Here is a 20,921-nt window from a genome sequence, read left to right on the forward strand (position 1 = left end):
TCACAAAAGCATATGCTTTATTTAACCCCTTCAGGGCTTTCTCATATTTTCCACACTCCATGGGACAATAATTACATATATTCAGTGTAGGTACCTGCAAATTCGGTTATGCCTGACGTTGGCTGCAGGTTTATGGCCAAAGAGTTTAACTAAATAACCCTTATTCATGAGATGCTAATTTATTTTTGCCTAATTGGTAGGAGCGAGAGCAGGAATCATTCCTTTTGTTTTTATATAAAACACATTGTTTTTTTCTATACATCTTTTTTTCTATATATCTTGAGTACATCGGTGCTCCTTTTTGGTTTGCATATAAAGGAGTGACATCAGAAGGTGCGACACACAAGTACTTTATAAATACACTGAAGTAGCGTATATAATAATTATAATAATAGTTTGTTCTTGTATAGTTATATAGTTGTATAGCTAGTTTTACGTTGCGCTTTACAAAGACATTTGCAGACACAGTCCCTGACCCATAGAGCTTAAAATCTATGTTTTTTGGTGCCTGAGGTGCAGGGAGATAAAGTGACTTTCCCAAGGTCACAAGAAGCCAACACTGGGAATTGAACCAGGTTCCCCAGCTTCAAACTCAGAGTCATAGTGCAAAATGGCATAGCAATACAGATAAAGTAACCACCAACTCTTCCAATAATTTACAAAAGTAAAGAAATTAATCTATATATATAAAAGTCAAAAATTGTTTGTGGCTTGGTGAAGCGTTGGGGTATGGGAGCGTTGGTGTACGGGAAACAAGCTTCTTCAAATCGGGGAAGGTACTTTACCCACTCAGTCGGCATCAGGTGAAACGGGAGTGCCAGGGACCGGGGGGGGGAGGAACACCCCTAGCTACCACCTCCCGCCCCGCGCGGACAGCGGGAGTGCCGTGGACTGGGAGTGGGGGGGGAAGGAACACGGCAGCCAGCCACGGGAACCGGAGAGGTGGGAAGGAACAACCCCTGCTACCACCTCCCGCCCCACGCGAGCAGCCAGCCACGGGGACCAGGGACAGGAGGTGGACACCCCATGCGAGCGGGAGGAGCAGGAGGAGCAGCAACACACACACCCATTACTTACCCGTGCAGGTTTGAAGTCCTGGCAGCTCCATCCTGCATCACGACTGGGTCAGTACATGTGGACATACAATCCCGGGCAACACCGGGTATATAAGCTAGTCATTACTGTATATAAATTTAAAATGTCACATAGCAATATAATATATCAAATTAACAGGATATATTGAATTCCTAAAATAATCCAGTATCAGGACTCTTAATTATAATAATTAATAGTATAAGGCAGAGGTTCTCAACTTCAGTTTTCAAGACCCCCCAACAGGTCAGGTTTTCAGGATATCGCTGCTTCAGCACAGGTGGCTCAATTAGTGGTTCAATCTTCGACTGAGCCACTGATTGAGCAATCTATGCTGAAGCAGGCTGTTTGACTGAGCCATTGTCCACTCTTTAGAAAATATTCAGTGAATTAGGTTTCCAGAAAATATCCGAATGAATTATCTGATATCTACATACCAAAGTAAATCCTAATAGTGTATATGGTGATAATTGTAAGTAAAAGTGAGATTATATGAGTTTTGATTTAAAAAGTTGCAAAATTCAAGAAGTGTATCAACAGTACCGCTCCAAATCAATATCAAATTGTCAATAAATCTTTTCTAAAAGACTGTGTTTCTATCTCCAAACACTTGGCAGCTTCCCACCACCGCATAAAGTGGTTGGCATAGGATGGAGCAAAACTAATCCTCATGGCTTTCCCATGTGTTTGGAGATAGAACACACGATCAAATAGAAAATTGTTAGTTAGTAAACAGTGAATTTAGTCAAGAAAAAAGGTGCTTTGTGCAAATGATAAGTCAGCGTGATCTTAAAAATTGTGGACAGCTGTCAAGTCATGTTGATGGTCAATAATGGTGTACAATGACAAAACATCAAGGGTAACCAAAACCGAGGAAGTGGCCAATAGCAATGTGAATCACATTGAGTGGGGGGAGGCAGTGCAAGCTTGTAGTAAGACTGGAACGAAAGACTGCTCTCGGAGGATGTAGCGGTGACCTCATTGGTGTGCGGGACAAAGGCTCGATGCGAGGAAATGCTCTGGGGAGAAAAAATGCTGATCGGAAAACTTTCCTATCCCAGACAGCCACATTGGGGTTCAAATCCCCGGGAGAATAACAGCTCTGACCTGCAAAAGCTTTAATCAATTTTTACATTTGTGAGTGTAATCTTGTTCATGTGCATCATATTATTAAAGTAACGTTAATACACTATTAGGCGCTCCCCTAGATCTAGTGGAGTATATAAGAAGACCAGTAAAGTGTGTAATCTTTTCCTGTTGAAAGCCTGAAAAATCCTCTAGAACAAGGAACAGCTTCCAAAGTGTGAGAGCCCAGTAAAATTAACACACGCTTGAAAAAAGAATCAACTCTGTGAGTGCATATAGTACTCTTTATTCAACAATTTCACTTTTTGGGTCATATTGCACCATTCTATTTTCTCTTGTGTTTATCTTCCATATTATGTATATTCACTAATGAGAACAATCAACTGCGCCCCAAGGAGTCCACCTCGGTGCTTAATAACTCAAACTAAATGAATCTGTCATTTAAACTAATTTAATTGGACCAATTGATCCCCAGTGTTCAAAATGAAAAATGGTAATGTTCTTACCAATGGCTGCAAAAAAATATATATAAAAATAACAAGATAATTAATCTCCGAAATATCCAATACTAGAAACTATTGGCCTCTCAGGTGGGGAAACCAATGTTTTTTGGATCTTTGTAGATGGTGAAATATGGGCACAACAAGAATATCATTATATTAATAATCAAAGGCTTTGTTTCTGTCAGAACACTTCCCTTTTCCAAAACATTCCTCCACTTTCATACAACAAAAGCATTGGTGGGATTAAAGAACAGCCGACACTAGCAGTGAATATCATTCAACTGGCAAAGGGCCTCCTTCAGTTAATCGTTCCTATGTTGAACTACAACAGCACCCCCTTTTATCTGCACTTGTAATTAAGGAATTATTGTTCCATAATTATTCTAGGGCAAGTTGTTTCTCCCTTGAGAAAGATCTGTTTCAAACAGTTTTTAAAAAGTTGATAAATGTATCTCTTTAAAATGAGCAGGATTTCCAAAAACATGGAGGACAGATCAGGATCCACAATCTGCATATCAAGTAAATCATTTAAATGTTGTATGGCACATTAATCCTTACAAGTATTACAATTATTTTTGAATAAAGACATCACATTTCACAGTACATATATATATATATATATATATATATATATATATATATATATATATATATATATATATAATATGCAACAGTTGACATGTAGTATCCAGTTAATCCTGGTTCTTATCCCATATGCAATGAATAGGTATAGTTACTTAATGTAGGTCCGGCAATAAGGAAACAGCACACTGAGGGTAGTGTTCAATAAATTGTATTGAAAATACAGGGCATGGAAACCGACGTTTCGGTCCATGTAGGGGGACCTTCCTCACAACCCTGATATACAGTATATCACATTGTTCATCAATCACATTAGTATTTAACAACACTTATATTATCATATTAGAAGGGTAATTGACCTTTTCACGTATAGATGGTTCACACCTTGGCTGTCATCAGTTCTATATTCTATTTTTGGCCCCCATTCTTCAGCCTTCAGTTTAGCGATTAAGTTTTACTTTATGAAGATCAATTTTTGCTCATAATATCCGGGCTCTAGTTCAAACTAGAATTTAAACTCTAATATATGAACTTTAAAGTTAATATAGTTTATTTTATTCCTCTCTGTTATTTTCCTTTTTTCTATTTCTACTAAGGTAATTTGGCATGTATCAAATTTAGCTCTATACATCTCTTGTTGTTTATATATAAAAATATAAAACTACAATAATTTGAAATTGATTCTTTAATATGACTATCATCTAAGTTAAAATAATTGAGAATTTGAAGTAGTACCAAATGTATTGGATTGATCAATGTTGTTTTCCTTATAAACATTCTGAATAGTGTCATCATTGAAGAAATTATGCAAATTCTACTGGACTAATAACTAATTCTGTGCAGATGATTAATAGCATACATATACCATGGTGTATGTAGTGATCGTTATCTTCTGATGATGTCGTCCCGACAAAGCGCATAGGGTGCCATTTGTGTGTCTAATTGCCACTTCACTGAGCGCAAGCTGTGAGGCAGAGAGTTGAGAGAGCAAAGGATACAAGCCGCAAGTGCTATCGTGTACCAACGTGAACCGGGAAATTTTGTGGAGTAGTTTTTGTTGCAGGAGGAGCCGGATTTGAAGCGACACGGTGAACACATCCCACATCCGGTTGCGGTCAGCATGGAGTGCTGGATAGCACAGCAGTAACTGCGTGGATCCCCTTGCTGAGACGGAGCTTGAGATTGTCTCAAAAATTGCCTGATTTCTAGCGTCGCTTTTGAGTGAGCATCTTTTATCTGTCCAGTCCTATGAAATTGTTATACTTTAATACACTAGGAGTGCACCTGTTCTTTTTTGTTTCTGTAGATATATATACAGTATATATATATAAATATATACAGCTCAACCCCGTTAAAGCGCGATCTGTTACAACGTGAATCCGCTTATAATGCGATGTAAGGGTGGCTCCCAATTTTCGTATTTATGAATACTTGACAACACACTTGTTGGTATCTTAAATACTTTATTGTACAATGCATACAATTGTACATTATTTCTAATGCGATCCGCTTATAGTGCAATGCGATTCTTTGGACCCCAAGCACAGCGTTATAAGGGGGTTGAGCTGTATCTATTATTTATTTTTATTTTTTATTTATAAAATATTTTACCAGGAAGTAATACATTGAGAGTTACCTCTCGTTTTCAAGTATGTCCTGGGCACAGAGTAAAACAAATAATACATGGTTACAAGTACAGTTACATAAATGAACAAGGTATACATTATATACAAGACATTGCGTGCACAGTTAAAGAAAATATATATTATGAGCGTATGAAACAGTTACAGACCAGATTAAAGTGTGAGACAGCCTTAGATTTGAAAGAACTTAAGCTGGTGGTGGATATGAGAGTCTCTGGTATGTTGTTCCAGTTTTGGGGTGCACGGAAGGAGAAGGAGGAACGTCCGGATACTTTGTTGAGCCTTGGGACCATGAATAGTCTTTTGGAGTCTGATCTCAGGTGATAGGTGCTGTATGTGGTAGGGGTGAGGAGCTTGTTCAGGTAGCTGGGTAGCTTGCCCAGAAAGTATTTGAGGGTGAGACAGGAAAGGTGAACTTTGCGCCTAGACTCTAGTGATGACCAATCTAGTTCTTTGAGCATTTCGCAGTGATGTGTGTTGTAGTTGCATTGGAGAACAAAACGACACATTGAATTGTAGAGCGTGTCAAGTTTGCTAAGGTGGGTTTGAGGAGCCGAGCCATATACTGTGTCTCCATAGTCAATAATTGGCATTAGCATCTGCTGTGCAATACGCTTTCTGACCAGGAGACTTAGGGAGGATTTGTTCCTGTAAAGTACCCCTAGTTTGGCATACAGTAGGTCTTGGTTGTCAGGGTATCAATGTGCATCCCGAATGTTAAGTGGGAGTCAAACCATAAGCCCAGGTATTTAAAACTAGTGACAGGTGTTAGGGTGGTGTTAGCGTTGGTTCTAATCAGGAGCTCAGTCACTGGAATCTTTACAAATTTAGTCTTGGTCCCAAATACCATTGTTACAGTCTTGTCAGTGTTTAAAAACAGTTTGTTTTGGGAAATCCAGTTTTCGAGTCTCAAAAAGTCAGACTGAAGTATGTGTTGAAGGTCAGAGAGGCTATGGCTGGGTGCATATAGGATTGTGTCATCTGCATACATGTGTATTGAGGCTTCCTTACAAGCTGTGGGAAGATCATTAATGAACACTGAGAAGAGTAGGGGCCCCAGAACAGAGCCTTGCGGGACACCACAGGTGATATCCAGGGGGTTGGAGTTAGAGCCTGAGATGGACACATGTTGGGATCTTCCTGATAGGTAGGACTGAAACCAGTTTAAAGCATGTTTCCCTATTCCAGAGCTCTAGAGTTTGTTAAGCAGGATAACATGATCAACTGTGTCAAAAGCCTTTGCAAAATCTAGGAATACTGCACCAGTGAGTTGTCCCCGTTCCATTCCACACTGGATTTCATTGCAAACTTTTAGCAGGGTAGTTACGGTGGAGTGTTTGGGACGAAACCCAGACTGGAATTGGCTTGGGAAATTTGTCTTGGTGTAGAAATCGCTTAATTGGGAGTGGACACATTTTTCCATTACTTTGGATAGAATTGGGAGAAGTGAGATTGGCCTGTAGTTTGAGACAGTGATTTTGTCCCCACTTTTGAAGATTGGGACAACTCTGGCAGTTTTCCAGGTCTTAGGGATATGGCCTGCAGACAGGATAGAGTTGACTATGGACGCAATTGGTTTGGCAATGGCTGGGGCACCAAGTCGTAGGAACCTAGATTGTAGTAAGTCGGGTCCACATTGGCTGCTTAGTTTTAGTTTGAGGAGCGCTTGTGTAATCTCCTCTTCAGATACTGGGCTAAATTGAAAATTGTGGGCAGTGTTGGGAGGGGGTGGGACTGTAGGGATACTCCCAGGATGAGATTCATGTTTGGGGTTTGTGCTGCGTTTCGCTAATAAGTTAGTGGCTCACCCCACAAAGTAATCATTGAATGCATTTGCAATGTCAGTGAGGTTTGTCAGAGTAATATCCCCCTTAGTGATATTACTTGGTTGTTGATGGTTAGGAGGCTGGAATATATTGTTGATAACCTTCCAGAAGTTAGCTGGGTTTGATGTATTTTGGTGGAGATTGTCAGCGTAATATTGTGCTTTTGCATGCCTTGTTTGCCTTGTGCACATGTTCCGCATGCATCTGTAGTGATTGAGATTCTTGGTAGTGCCAGTTACTTTGTAGCTTTTCCACAAGGCATCCCTGAACTGGTAGAGTGCTATAAGGTCAGGTGTAACCCATGGAAGGTGGCCCCCCCCTACCCTTATTTTGCATAGTGGAGCATGGGTATCGCAGAGTTTTAATAACTCGGATTGGAAATAGTCGAGCGCAGAATCGGGGTCAGGAATTAAATCAATTCTGTGCCATGGGCAGTTGGTAAGGTCATCCAGAAACTGTTGTGGGTTAAAGTTTTTACATGTTCTAGTGAGGAGAACTTTAGGGCTTGAATGGGGCGGTTTAATTTTCCTTACACAGTACACTATTGCATGGTCACTGAAAATATCAGGAAGGATGCCAGAGGATTGGATTCTGCTGGGGTTTGAGGAGAGAATCCAGTCTAGCAAGGAATGGTTATGCGATTTCAGGTTTATCCGTGTGGGTTGGGAAATGAGTTGCGATAGGTTAAGTGACTTGAGTTGTATCTGGATTTTGTGGTTTTTAGGGTCAAGCCAATTGAAGTTGAAATCTCCAAGAACTAGCAGCTCACTCTTCTCATTCAGAGAGAAAATGGAGCCAAGAAATTGGGTGATATCAGTCAAGGATTGTAGAGGAGCTTTAGGGGGGCGGTAGATGCCAGCAAGCAAGATGGGCTTAGAAAAGGGGAGGCAAATTTTGCCAACTAGAGTTTCAAAAGAGGGTGGACTTGGTGGGCAATTTAACAGTGTAAATTGTAAGGTGTCTGCAATATAAGATAACACCCCTCCTCCTCTCTTTGACCTATCTCTCCTAAAAATGGAGTATCCTTGAATGGCGATATTTGCATCAGGGGTTTTAGGGGATAGCCATGTTTCTGTAAGAACGATGGCTTTGGGTTTATGCATAGGCACCATGCCCTTAGTTCATCCAGTTTGGGCAGCAGGCTCCGGATGTTTATATGGGCGACAGATAGCGCTTTTTGGAATTTAAAGGTGGAATTCTCAGGGGCATGGGACAGAGCTGAAATGGGAGGACCTCGATTAGTTTCAATATCACCTGCTAAAGAGAGTAATAGTATGAGTAGAAATTTGGGTAGTTGTTTGCAAGTTGTAGATTTGTGATGTTTGCCATTTGAGTGAGAGGTGGTTGGTGTGCTGGTTTTTAGAGTTCTCCACCAACATTCAGTAGATAGTGCAAGGCTTTTGAGTAGTCCAGGGTGTATGGTGATGTTGGGTGTGGGCCAGGATGGAGGAGTTTGTAGTGGATAGAGGGAGTAACATCTCCATGAGACCAGGAGAAAGAAAAAAGTTAAAATACATAGCAGGTTCATGATGCCAGAGGTAGGCAGTGCTGCAAGTAGCTGTTGTGAGCAGAGTGAGTGTGAGCAGACTAACAGAAGGTGTGTGGCTGTTCCTTGTCAAATGTTTAGCTGTATTGCAATGTTAGAGTCAGTTCAGGGTTTCAGTGTATTGTGCAGTCAGTTTTGGGAGAGACTGCAGTAAATAAGTTGTAAAGGGGTGGGGGGTTGACATAGGCAGGTTAGCAAGCATGGGATCATAGTGTGATCTGAATAGCTTACCGTTTGTTGTCTTGAGTAAAAGAGTTTGCAGAAAGAAGCAGTCCCCAGTCACCTCTAGTCAAACTGTAGTCTAACTGTATTTATCACTTAAAACCTCACTTTAAATGCCTCACTGTCTAATGCCTAATGCAGTTCCTGCAAAGATGCAGGAAAGGTGTTGGTATTATACAGATAAAATCAGTCACATGACCCTCCCCCTCCCCAATCAATCAGCTTGTTCCATTTGGTCAATTAACAGCACAGAGTTAAAAGGGGGGGGAAAAAAAACACTTTTTACATTCAAACATACTAACTTATATCAATTCTACAAGGCCAGATTCAGTCTTTTACACAGGTTTTGCACATCAGGAACATACTTATATCAATTATATCAATTCTACAAGGCCAGATTCAGTCTTTTACACAGGTTTTGCACATCAGGAACATACCTGTGAAGAGAATGCAATTAGATCCATGTCATATCAGCTGAGATTATTGGTCTTGCATGAAGAGAGTGAGTATATTAACTGTAGTCTAACTGTATTTATCACTTAAAAACCTCACTTTAAATGCCTCACTGTCTAATGCCTAATGCAGTTCCTATATATTTATATATATATATATAAAACAAAAATAGAAATCGCGGGGACCAGAGCATAACAATAAAAACAGGTTTATTTCTGAGTAAAGTACAAAATGTAACTCACTTGGGTCGCTAGGACATGCGCATGAGAGAATGATAGCCAGGGCCTTGAGTAGATGTTGTAGCCATGATCCTCATGGACCTGCCGGTGACAATGTTCCGCTTCTGGGTGCGCATCGATACAGGCGTCGCGTCAGTCTTCCTCCGGAAATGATGCTGCAGACTCTGAGGTTCCACCGCTCCTGGCTTAATGTGATTATCGGCGCTTTGCTGACAGACCTCAAACGGAAGAACACCCTATGCGTTTCATTGCATTAATGTGATGCGACTTCATATATATATTCAGGAACAGGGCACACGCAAAGCAGAATATGAAATAAAGGTAAAGGAAGGAAGCATACCATACAAAAATGTAAAAAAAAAATGAAAACAGGACAGGCATTCCTATATTCAGGAAAAGTTACCTTTTTGTTAATATAGCAGTGTCCGTCTATCCTGTTTTCCTTTTATATATATATCTATTATATTTTTATTTTTTATGTTATTTTTTATGCAAGCAAAACTTGCAAATAGGTAAAAATACATACAGTAAAGTGCAATCTTTCTAAATAGTGTATAAGGTTATATTCTAAAGAAACAATTGGTTAACAATGATATCCTTGTGAATATAAATATACTCTAATGGGAAGTGGAGGGTGAGCAAATAAATCAGGCTTTAATTCACTGAATCTTCTGATGGAAACAGTTCTAAAAAATGAATTCAGAGACAGATCATAGTGATATACTGATAAAAGGTTTACTCCGCAATGAATAAACGGCCACTTTCAATTTGGCAGTTGTTTTAGGCATATTGGGATACATCCCGGCACAAAGGTATAGCGAGAGATCGTAAACGCCTCAACCATCTGTGGATCGTTTCTTCCTTGTCTCCACTTGATAATGTCAAGGGGTAAAGCGACACTCACACACTCACATGGCTGCAGCCGTGTTCTCAGCTGTTTGCTCTTTGCTCTCAGAGATCTGTTGATGTCCCAAAGAATAACCCTATGCATTTCGCTTGGCAAAGCTTCTTCTGGGGTTGTGTTCAGTGTCCCTACCTATCCCTTGATATTGCCCATTAAATTAATTTGCTTGGTTTATTATGTGAGTGAATAATTGGGACCCTAATTGCACTATTTTCTAACAATCATATTTACATAAATATTTATTATATATTATAAAACATAACAAAGAGAACTCAAAAGAGAATTGAGTGAAAAGCACCCCACTGGTATGCACTCGTTACCTAAGTAGTGATATGATACTCCTTATTGCCAAAAGATTCAAATCCCTATCAGGATATTGAGAACGACGAAAAAACAAAAAAAGTTTATTACATAAATCTTATTACACTTAATAGTTAAAATATTATTGTTAAAATTCCCATGTGAGAGCAGGGGAGAGGAAAGAGAGGGTAATCCGATTGAATTACTACAGTGATATCTGTATTCAGAGAATTACCTTTCCTCCCCTGCGGTCACCGTAGCTCTGCGGTATTAGTTGTCAAATAGTATATAATCAAGATGCATAAATGCAATTGAATACTGATCATAGGTCCAAACAGTGTCAGCAACATGAAATAATGCAATGTCAGAATATGGTGAACTCTGTTGAATTCACTGTAGCATATAGATCTGTTCAAGGCAACTTGAGGTTGCAACAGACACAAAACAAATGCAATACATGAGCTGACATATACCCCCAAAAAACACTCATAAACTAGTGGCTAATAGTAAAAATAGCGCTTAGAGAGTACACACTATCCCTGCACAAAATTGATAATGGAATTGCCCGTATAGGGAGAAAATTGGGCAGTACAGGGTAACCAAAAGTTCGTAAGGTGTATATAATTCTTCCTGCTAGTAAGTGACTGCTACTGATTAAACATAGGATACAGGTAACATTTAGTATATTCTGTTATTTAGCTGTTCATAACAGAATATCCACGTTTGCAGTACATAAACCAAGTAGCCATATAGGTCACAACCATACGCTGGGACCAGTGCCCGTGCAAGAAGGGGTTACAGTGAACCCAAGCAGAAGGGAGAAAATATACAAGCCGTGCTTGTCCCAGTGTAGAACCGCATCAGCCGCGTGTGCCGCCGCTCCTTGATGACGTCACTCTCGTGGCGTCCAAATTAGCCCAACATATGTTTCGTGTAGTTCACGCGCTTCATCAGGGGGAGGAGTCGGCTTCTCAAGCCTTAGACAAGGCTATTTGAAGAGGATATTGTGCTGTTATTGGCTAATCGGGATTAGTGCTTCATATCATTACGAGCTGTAATACATGAACCCTATCTAGTCGGGTAAACTTTAATGACACAGTGTCACGGACATATTGTTTAGATTGAAAATCATTGTGATATTCCCTACTTTGTTTCAGCATTCATTTGATATCAATGTATGTTGTTAGTTAGTGAATAAATATTTGTAACCCCATAAAGTTTTGTGTTTTTTGTTTGGAGTATTAGATGTCTTGGAGAAATGTATAGGTGTAGGAATGTGTGCACCTTTATATGATCCGCCCCTAAGGTCAATACGGATCTTGATTTATTACAAGCTGTATACCCTGGATCCCCGTCCACACTTTCATGAGAACTGCTAAATCCTTCATGAACCTCACACAAACACAGACTTATCAAATAAAAGATTTTATCAACTGTCAAACCTGTGGGGTCATATACCTAATGACCTGTGAATGTGGGATGAGATATGTAGGTAAAACACATAGACCCTTCAAAACTCATGTACTTGAGCCTATTGGAAATGTCAGAAACTCGGTTGACACACCTCTAGCCAGACACATTAGTAATTTCACCAAGGGAATTCAAATGTGATGGGCTTCACCGCCATTGAACATGTACAGCGAAATCCACGGGGGGATAAAATACTCCTCCAGCAGGAATGTCGATAGATATTCCTACTGCAGACCCAGTCACCCTTCGGACTCAATGAAGGTTTTTTGTACTCAGCTTACCTACAATAACACAACAATTGTTAGTGGATACCTTTTAAGCAATTGGATTACTACATTTGAATATTCCTTCCATTTAGGGAGATAAGAACAACGCATAATGTGGGGATCCAGGGTATACAGCTTGTAATAAATCAAGATCCATATTGACCTTAGGGGCGCATCATATAAAGGTGCACACATTCCTACACCTATACATTTCTCCAAGACATCTAATACTCCAATCAAAAAACACAAAACTTTATGGGGTTACAAACCTTCAATGGCGGTGAAGCCCATCACATTTGAATTCCCTTGGTGAAATTCAATAATGTGTCTGGCTAGAGGTTTGTCAACCGAGTTTCTGACATTTCCAATAGGCTCAAGTACACGAGTTTTGAAGGGTCTATGTGTTTTACCTACATATCTCATCCCACATTCACAGGTCATAAGGTATATGACCCCACAGGTTTGACAGTTGATAAAATCTTTTATTTGATAAGTCTGTGTTTGTGTGAGGTTCATGAAGGATTTAGCAGTTCTCATGAAAGGGTGGACGGGGATCCAGGGTATACAGCTTGTAATAAATCAAGATCCGTATTGACCTTAGGGGCGGACCATATAAAGGTGCACACATTCCTACACCTATACATTTCTCCAAGACATCTAATACTCCAAACAAAAAACACAAAACTTTATGGGGTTACAAACCTTTATTCACTATCTAACAACATACATTGATATCAAATGAATGCTGAAACAAAGTAGGGAATATCACAATGATTTTCAATCTAAACAATATGTCCGTGACACTGTGTCATTAAAGTTTACCCGACTAGATAGGGTTAATGTATTACAGCTCGTAATGATATGAAGCACTAATCCCGATTAGTCAATAGCAGCGCAATATCCTCTTCAAATAGCCTTGTCTAAGGCTTGAGAAGCAGACTCCTCCCCCTGATGAAGCACGTGATCCGCGCAAAACATATGTTGGGCTAATTTGGGCGCCACGAGAGTGACGTCATCAATAAAGCTCTAGTTCTAATAATCTCACTTAGTATCTGAGCCTTATTCCTAATAACCTCACTTAGTATCTGAGTCCTATTCCTCATAACCTCACTTAGTATCTGAGCCCTATTCCTAATAACCTCACTTAGTATCTGAGCCCTATTCCTAATAACCTCACTTAGTATCTGAGCCCTATTCCTAATAACCTCACTTAGTATCTGAGCCCTATTCCTAATAACCTCACGTAATATTCCAGCCCTATTCCTGATAACCTCACTTAGTATTTCAGCCCTATTTCTAATAACCTCACTTAGTATTCCAGCCCTATTCCTAATAACCTTACTTAGTTTTTCAGCCCTATTCTTAATAACATGACTTAGTATTCCAGCCCTATTCCTTTAGCCACACTTAGTATTCCAGCCCTATTCCTAATAACCTCACTTAATATTCCAGCCATATTCCTAATAACCTCTCATATAATTTATAAATTATTATTTAATTTATTTTATAATATATATATAAAATAATAATTTATAAATTATAATTATAATTTATACATGTATTACTGTATATATAGTAGGTGTGTGTATGTGTACATTAGCAATTATAATATAACAAAATACATTATATAATTAAAATAAAATAATTATTTTATATAATAAAAATAAAATAATTATTGTAATGTTTAATTTATCAATTAATATTTAATTTATTTTTTATTTTATAATTTAGAAATTATACCATATCATACAGGAATCAAACCCAGGACCTTTCATATGCTATTATCAATTCTATACCTCCAACCCACAGTGATTGTGTGATGTCAAAGGCTCTAAACGCATACTTAACATATTGTACACAGTGCAGTCCACTGCACATTTGGTCTAGCAAATGGAAGCTCCTGAGTTCGATTCCTACATGTGTATTATATAAAATGTATTCATGTTCAATTCCCACATAGTGTAGGGGTGTGTTTATGTGTCTTAGCAATAAAGTATTGAATGTTTAAAGGGGGAAAAAAATTCCACATGGGGGGATGTGTGTGTGTCATGTGACTCTCCTCTGCGCTTGAAAGTCTACGGCAGGGAGAGGAGAGAACGAGCCGCAGAGAGGAGAGAAATGCAGATGCCGGTAAGTCCTCGTGCGGCAAAATTTAGGCGATCCCGTTAAATATAAATAAAAAATTGAGGTGTTTTTAAATCGGGAGCCCCGTTTAGACCGTGTTGTAGCGGATCACGCTATAACAGGGTTGAGCTGTACTATGTTTCTTTTTATGTAACATTACAGCCAATACTATGTTGATACTTTAACATATAAGGGTGCATATGAACTTGTATGTATGTATGTATGTCTTTATTTATATAGCGCCATTAATGTACATAGCGCTTCACAGCAGTAATACACGTGACAATCATATAAATAACAAATAGTACAAATAACACATAGTGGGAATAAGTGCTTCAGACATAAATGTAACATTGTAGAAGAGGAGTCCCTGCTCCAATGAACTTACAATCTAATTGGTGGGGAGAATGTACAAAGACAGTAAGTGGGCATTCAGGTAAGTGCGTCTGCAGGGGCCAAGCTTTATGTATCGTGTATAGTATTAGACACAGTGCTACTCATATGCTTCTTTAAGCAAGTGTGTCTTAAGGTGGGTCTTAAAGGCGGATAGAGAGGGTGCTAGTCGGGTATTGAGGGAAAGGACATTCCAGAGGTGTGGGGCAGTCAGTGATAATGGTTTAAGGCGGTAGAGTGCTTTAGATACAAAGGGGGTAGAGAGAAGACATCCTTGAGCTGAACACAAGAATCAGGATGGTGCATAGCGATAAATTAGGGCTGAGATTTAAGTAGGAGCAGAAGAGTGTAAAGCTTTAAAAGTGAGGAGGAGAGGAGATGAACTTCATATAGACTATTATATCGCAGGTCATAGATTATTATTGTATTATGTACATATCTAATTCCTAAGTAATGTGCATGATTATTTTCCTATATACAGTACACTGAAAATATATGTTTATTCTTTTATTATAATTAACACGTTTATTCTGTATCATAGTTATTGTTTACTGTTCATATTTATATCATATTATTAATTATTCAACTGCTTTTATGTTTTATATTATATAATAAATATATGTAAATATAATTTTTAGAATATAGTGCAGCTAGGGTCCCTATTATCCTCTTACGTGGTCAACCAAACAAATGAATTTAACAGGCTATATCTAGGGAGAGGTAGGGCCACTGAATACCACCCCTGAAGAAGCTTTGTGAAGCGAAATACATAGGGTTAATCTGTGGGACATCCTAAGGATCTCTGAGAGCATAGAAAAGAGAGCTGAGGACACTTGTATAGCTGTGTGAGTGTTACTTTACCCCCTAGCATTGTCAAGTGGAGACGAGGAGGAAAATATCCACAGACATGGAGTCTTCATCACGGAAGCAAAATGATGTTCACTATCTCTCGCTATACCTCTGTTCCGGGATGCGTCCCAATATGCCTGTAACAATGGCCAAATTGTAAGTGACCTTTAATTATTTGCCGAGTAAACCTTTTATCAGTACATCACTATGTTCTGTTTCTGAATGCTTTTTGAGAGTGTTTTCAGCAGAGGATTCAGTGAATTACAGCCTGATTTACTTGCTCAACCCCCACTTCCCATTGGAGTATAATTATATGCACAAGGATATTATTGTCAACAAATTGTTTCTTTAGAATATAACTACATTCACTATTTAGATAAATTGCATATTATGTCTTTTTCTCTATTTCCCAGTTGCGCTTGGGACATTTTATAAAACAATTTCCCACCTGAAGATCCTGTGTGGGACTTCCGAATTTGAGCTTTACTAGCAAATAGAGACCAGTGAAGAAGCCAACTCTTTGAAGTAACACTTTTGGTGTTTTGGACCTAAGGAGCTTCCATACATCAACTCCTGCATACGAACTGTCTGAGGTGGATACCAGCTGATTGAAAGTCAGCAGTGTCTTTTTAATTTTTGGTGTCCACCAAGAGACAGACAGCACCTGCATTTGTCATTTGTAACTTCCGTCCCATAGTCTTTGCCAATTTTAACCAGCTGCTAGCAAATGGTAAGGACACAACTACCCCTCTGAATCATTGGTGTGTGTGTGTGTGTGTGTGTGTGGGAGCGGTGAGTACACCACAGTCTGACTCAGGAGTGGAGAGGGTGTTTGACATCATTTGTACAGGGAAGGAGGTGGCAATTCACTTACTTCCCTAGCTGAATACCTCCCCAAAAAAGCTGAACTTGCTGGACATTATACCACTAAGTAGAAGTCAAGTCTTATTGGCTGGTATTTGATTGTGACTTCTACCAAGACCCTTTCCATTTCTATGTGGGACTGTGCTCAGTCATTTTAAATCAGAGCTACAGTTGTCTTTTTATTATATGTTTGCTCTAATTAAACTTATTATATGTAAGCCATTTGTTCTTTCATCTGAGAAAAAAGATTACTCTGAAATATATGTAAAAAGCTTGACAAATTACGTGTATACAATGTCTCAATATTCTATTGGGACTGATATATATATATATATATATATATATATATATATAATATATATATATATAATAACAGCAGTGTTAGGTAGCATAGTTACGTGTACTCATAATCCAGGGGTCCTGCCTAGCACCTCCACGCCACTTGGATCATGAGTACACGTAACTATGCTACCTAACACTGCTGTTATTTTGCTGCTGGACATTTATCACCTTTGAAAACGTTTTCAGTGTGCTGGCTATTTAACACTGCACTATATATATTATATGTAGCCATGTGTAAAAATGGTGCACATCTCTTTCTCATGCTGGCAGTAAGCCTGGTAAGTATGCAGGATTACCAGCAACAATCATGGAGGTTTGCCCTCAAACCCTGGCGAGGTGTCATATGTAACAAAGGAAGTGACAACATGCTTTGTGTCCACTGTTAGTGACACAAAGGTGTGTCTTTTTCTGGAGTCTATATAAGACACAGCACTGCCTAAAGTTAGGGTGCTGTTCTGTTCTTATGTTCCTGAGTGGAGTGTCTGCAGCAGTTCAAGGCTGTCAGAGTCACGTGCAGGCTGACTATACACTGTGTCCAGGGATCTGGCACAAATGGTGATCTCCCTTAGGGGAGAGGTGAACCAACTCTATTGAGAGAGAGGAGGAACCTTCGGAAGGCCATTTGTCTCTGCAGAAATGTTACTGAAATATTGCAGCATGTACCCAGCATGTACCTGGATCTTGTTGGTGATAGACCTATATTTTCCAAGGCAAGTTGAAGGCACGTTTTAGAATACCTATCGGCGCACCTGTATCTTGACATCGGCCAAATTGGATGCAACAGGTCACCGGTGGTTGTATGCGTTGGCCACCTATAATTTTAGGCTAAAATACTGACCAGGGTGGCAGAATATTGACGTGTTATCTCGAATTCCTAGAGATGGCTAGGAAACAGACAAACAGTGGGAAGAAATTACAGTGTCCACAGTGCAAAGTATTATGTAAACAGGTTGAGATCCCCAAATGGGTCACAACTGCAAATTCGGACTGAATGGCAGATAGTATGGGAATCTCCCCCACGGCTGTGCCCTTTGTTAATTCCAACCCGACAAGAACTAACCATGGAAGGATTGCCCATGTTAAGCTGGCAAGACATCCAGAAACCACAACAGACAGACCAAGGCATAACAGAGTTGTGGGGACCGTGAGAGACAGGAGATTCTCTTGTAATAGGTCCATCAGTCGGTCTTTCTGCTCTAAATATTTCTCAATCTTCGAGAACATGCTGGCATGCGTGCTCAAGACTCGACCCACCTCAGCAGGGTCCATGTTTGTGGGGCTGAGCATACTGTAACAATGCGCTCACCACAAACAAGGCGTGACCGTGAGGCCAAGGTGGGGATTTGATAAACATCAACCCACAGCCATGAGCGCACGTCTGGAGTGTAGATAGGTCGAGGTATCCGGGTCGGGGTAGGAGAGGTCAGAATGGTCAGTGATACTTGCCGAGGATCTGGATTGGAGAGATACAGATCATTGTAGGTACTTTTGCCAAGGTCGGGATTGGAGAGGTGCTATCGAAGTGGGTAAACCGGGATCAAAAGCGGTTGGTAAGCCGAGTCAGGAGCGGAGAAGTACGGAATCCAAAAAGCAAACAAGGTCAGGCAGCACAGGACAAGAGAGGCAAGGTTCAGACAGGAGGCAGAACTGCAGTGAACCCAGCGCACATAAACAAGGTTATGCTCAGCCAATGTGCCAGAGGGAAGGCTGAGCATATTTAGGAAGGCCAGGCCAATGAGGAGGAAACATACTCCCTAGTATGCCTGACTGTGGTTGGTTGAAGGAGACAGGACAGGTGAATCCAAATACACAGCGGAACGGAGACTCTGCGCGCGTGTCGCGCATAGCGGTGCGCGCTGCACGATGGTGATGTCACCGCACGAGAGAAGCTTGGAAGCGGGACCAGCAGGACAAAATTTAGTGCATAGTGAGGGCCATGCGCGCCCCTAGAAGGAACACTGATATTAGCTGGTCTGCGAGATGCGCTGAAGGAGGCAGCGGAGGCAGGACACCCGATCGCAGGTCTGGGTAAGCTGGGAACGCCCCGGGGGTGGCGCGGATGACGGATCCTTACAGAAAATGGGGGAGTTGGAATTTCATATTAAACAGAAAAGGCAACAATAGTGCAAATTGCTTTATGTAATTAGCATAAAATAAGGTAGTACACTCACAGACGTAATAATAAATCAGGCGTTGAGACCACCCAAGGTCAAATGCAGAGAATCAAGCAGCACTCCCTCTTCCACCGGTACTCCAGCTGTCACGGCCGTTTTCAGCAGATAACGTCTCTGACCTGGGATACAGGAACCAAATCTCAGCTAATAGCACTTCTCCAAATAGCTGCAGATGTATCTGAGGTACACTCCAACGCCAGCCACGCCCTATGCGTTTTGCTCAACAAGCTTCCACAGGGGGTTGTACCCCACTGCTATAGCTGTCCCAGACGCACCCATAGCTGAACCCCCAGCTGTCCCACCAGCTGCAACCGATGCTGCTGCTGCTGCAAATGCTGCACAAGCTGCTGTCCCAGCTGCCCAATCTGCCCCAACCTGAGCACCATCTGCTCCCATGTACACCAAATCTCTACCTCTGGCAGAGGACATTCTGATGGTCCAACAGATGGAGCAGCTGTTTATACAGTGCCTTGGATTCTGCAGTGTGATGGCCTAACTGGCGTGTATGGAGGCCACATCAAGGCATCGGCAGCTGGCATCGAACCATCACCAACACATAATCCTGCATGCCATTTGACAGCACACAAGTGCCCCGCTGAATGGCATGGCACAGATAGCCGCAGCCCTCAATAGGCTAAAGTTGCCATTCAGCGGGGGCTGGAGGGAACATACATGCCAGTCCTTGTCAGTACACCAGCTGCCTCGAGTGACTCTCTGGCGACATCAGGGATCTCCAATTTGGGGACAACTCCACCTCTTCCTCCATCCACACCACTGACACTGAAATAAAAAATGAGTGCGCGCGGTCCCAAAATTCTTGTACAGTATGTCCCAAACAGTGTGAATAAAAATCTCTCTGCAGCTCCTCACTCTCCCGTGATCAGCGGGGCAAACAACCGAATATATGCACACATATAGCAGGGCGCAAAAGAGAAGAGAAAACACACTATTAGTATAAATTTAAAAATAATTAATATTTATAATATGCATGAAATAACACTTACATAAAATCGGATCACAATGAATCCAAACTTCACTGGGGGAGCTTGAAAGAGGGGTAGATGAGAGCGTTGTGCTACCACTTATGCCAGATCCCAAAAAGGCTTGATGTTCCGTGGCAAAGTTCATTATGCTCCAATAACAAAAATCCACCCCTACACCTCGCGCTACAAACACCACAGGGAAGTTACAAACACAGCTGCCTGGAGGACCGTGATGACGCTGCCTCTCTGCTGCGTGTGACGTCACCTCTACGCGTTTCGCGTCATACGACGCTTTGTTAGGAGGTATGATTGACGGCATAGACGTCCAGTTAAAATACAAGAATTCTGAACAAAACCCACCAATCGGATTCATTCATTCTCCTATTAGCATTATAACATTATAGGCTACCATACCTACAGTAGAGGCAGCGATTATTCTAACAAAAACCAGTGGAAATTCCCCAAAAGACCAAGGTACACCCAGGTACATTCTGAATACATGCCTTAAACTTTCCTTAAACTAGCCCCAGCATTTCTGCATTGATTAATGGCCTATCAGATTAACAGTGGGGTTCCCTGGCAGTCCCATTCAAACTGAATGGGACTGCCAGGGATCCCTGCTGTGTTAATCCTATGGGTCGTTATGCCTTAAACGTGCCTCAAAATAGCCCAGAACATACCCAGCACATACCCTGAATGTAACCCGGCTAGTTTAAGGCAAATGTTAGAATAAGCGTTGCCTCTACTGTATTCAATCAGTGTTAAAACGACAATATAACATGACTCATACAAAATACATACATATAAATACACCATTACTAAAGCATAATGTATACAATAAGCAAATGTTTTTTTACACACAATTACAAAAATGAAATACTAGCTATCTAACCACTCATCTTAATAATAAACCCACGATCATGTTACTAAATCATTTTGCTACTGAATAATAATAATGCACCACAGTTTTATCTTAACTCTATTTCATAAAAAATAAATAAATAAAATAAATGTGATGCCCTAACTAATTCATACTATACATGATATTACATAAATCACA

The sequence above is a fragment of the Ascaphus truei genome, chromosome 2, assembly GCF_040206685.1.
Source record: "Ascaphus truei isolate aAscTru1 chromosome 2, aAscTru1.hap1, whole genome shotgun sequence".
Lineage (NCBI taxonomy): Eukaryota > Metazoa > Chordata > Amphibia > Anura > Ascaphidae > Ascaphus > Ascaphus truei.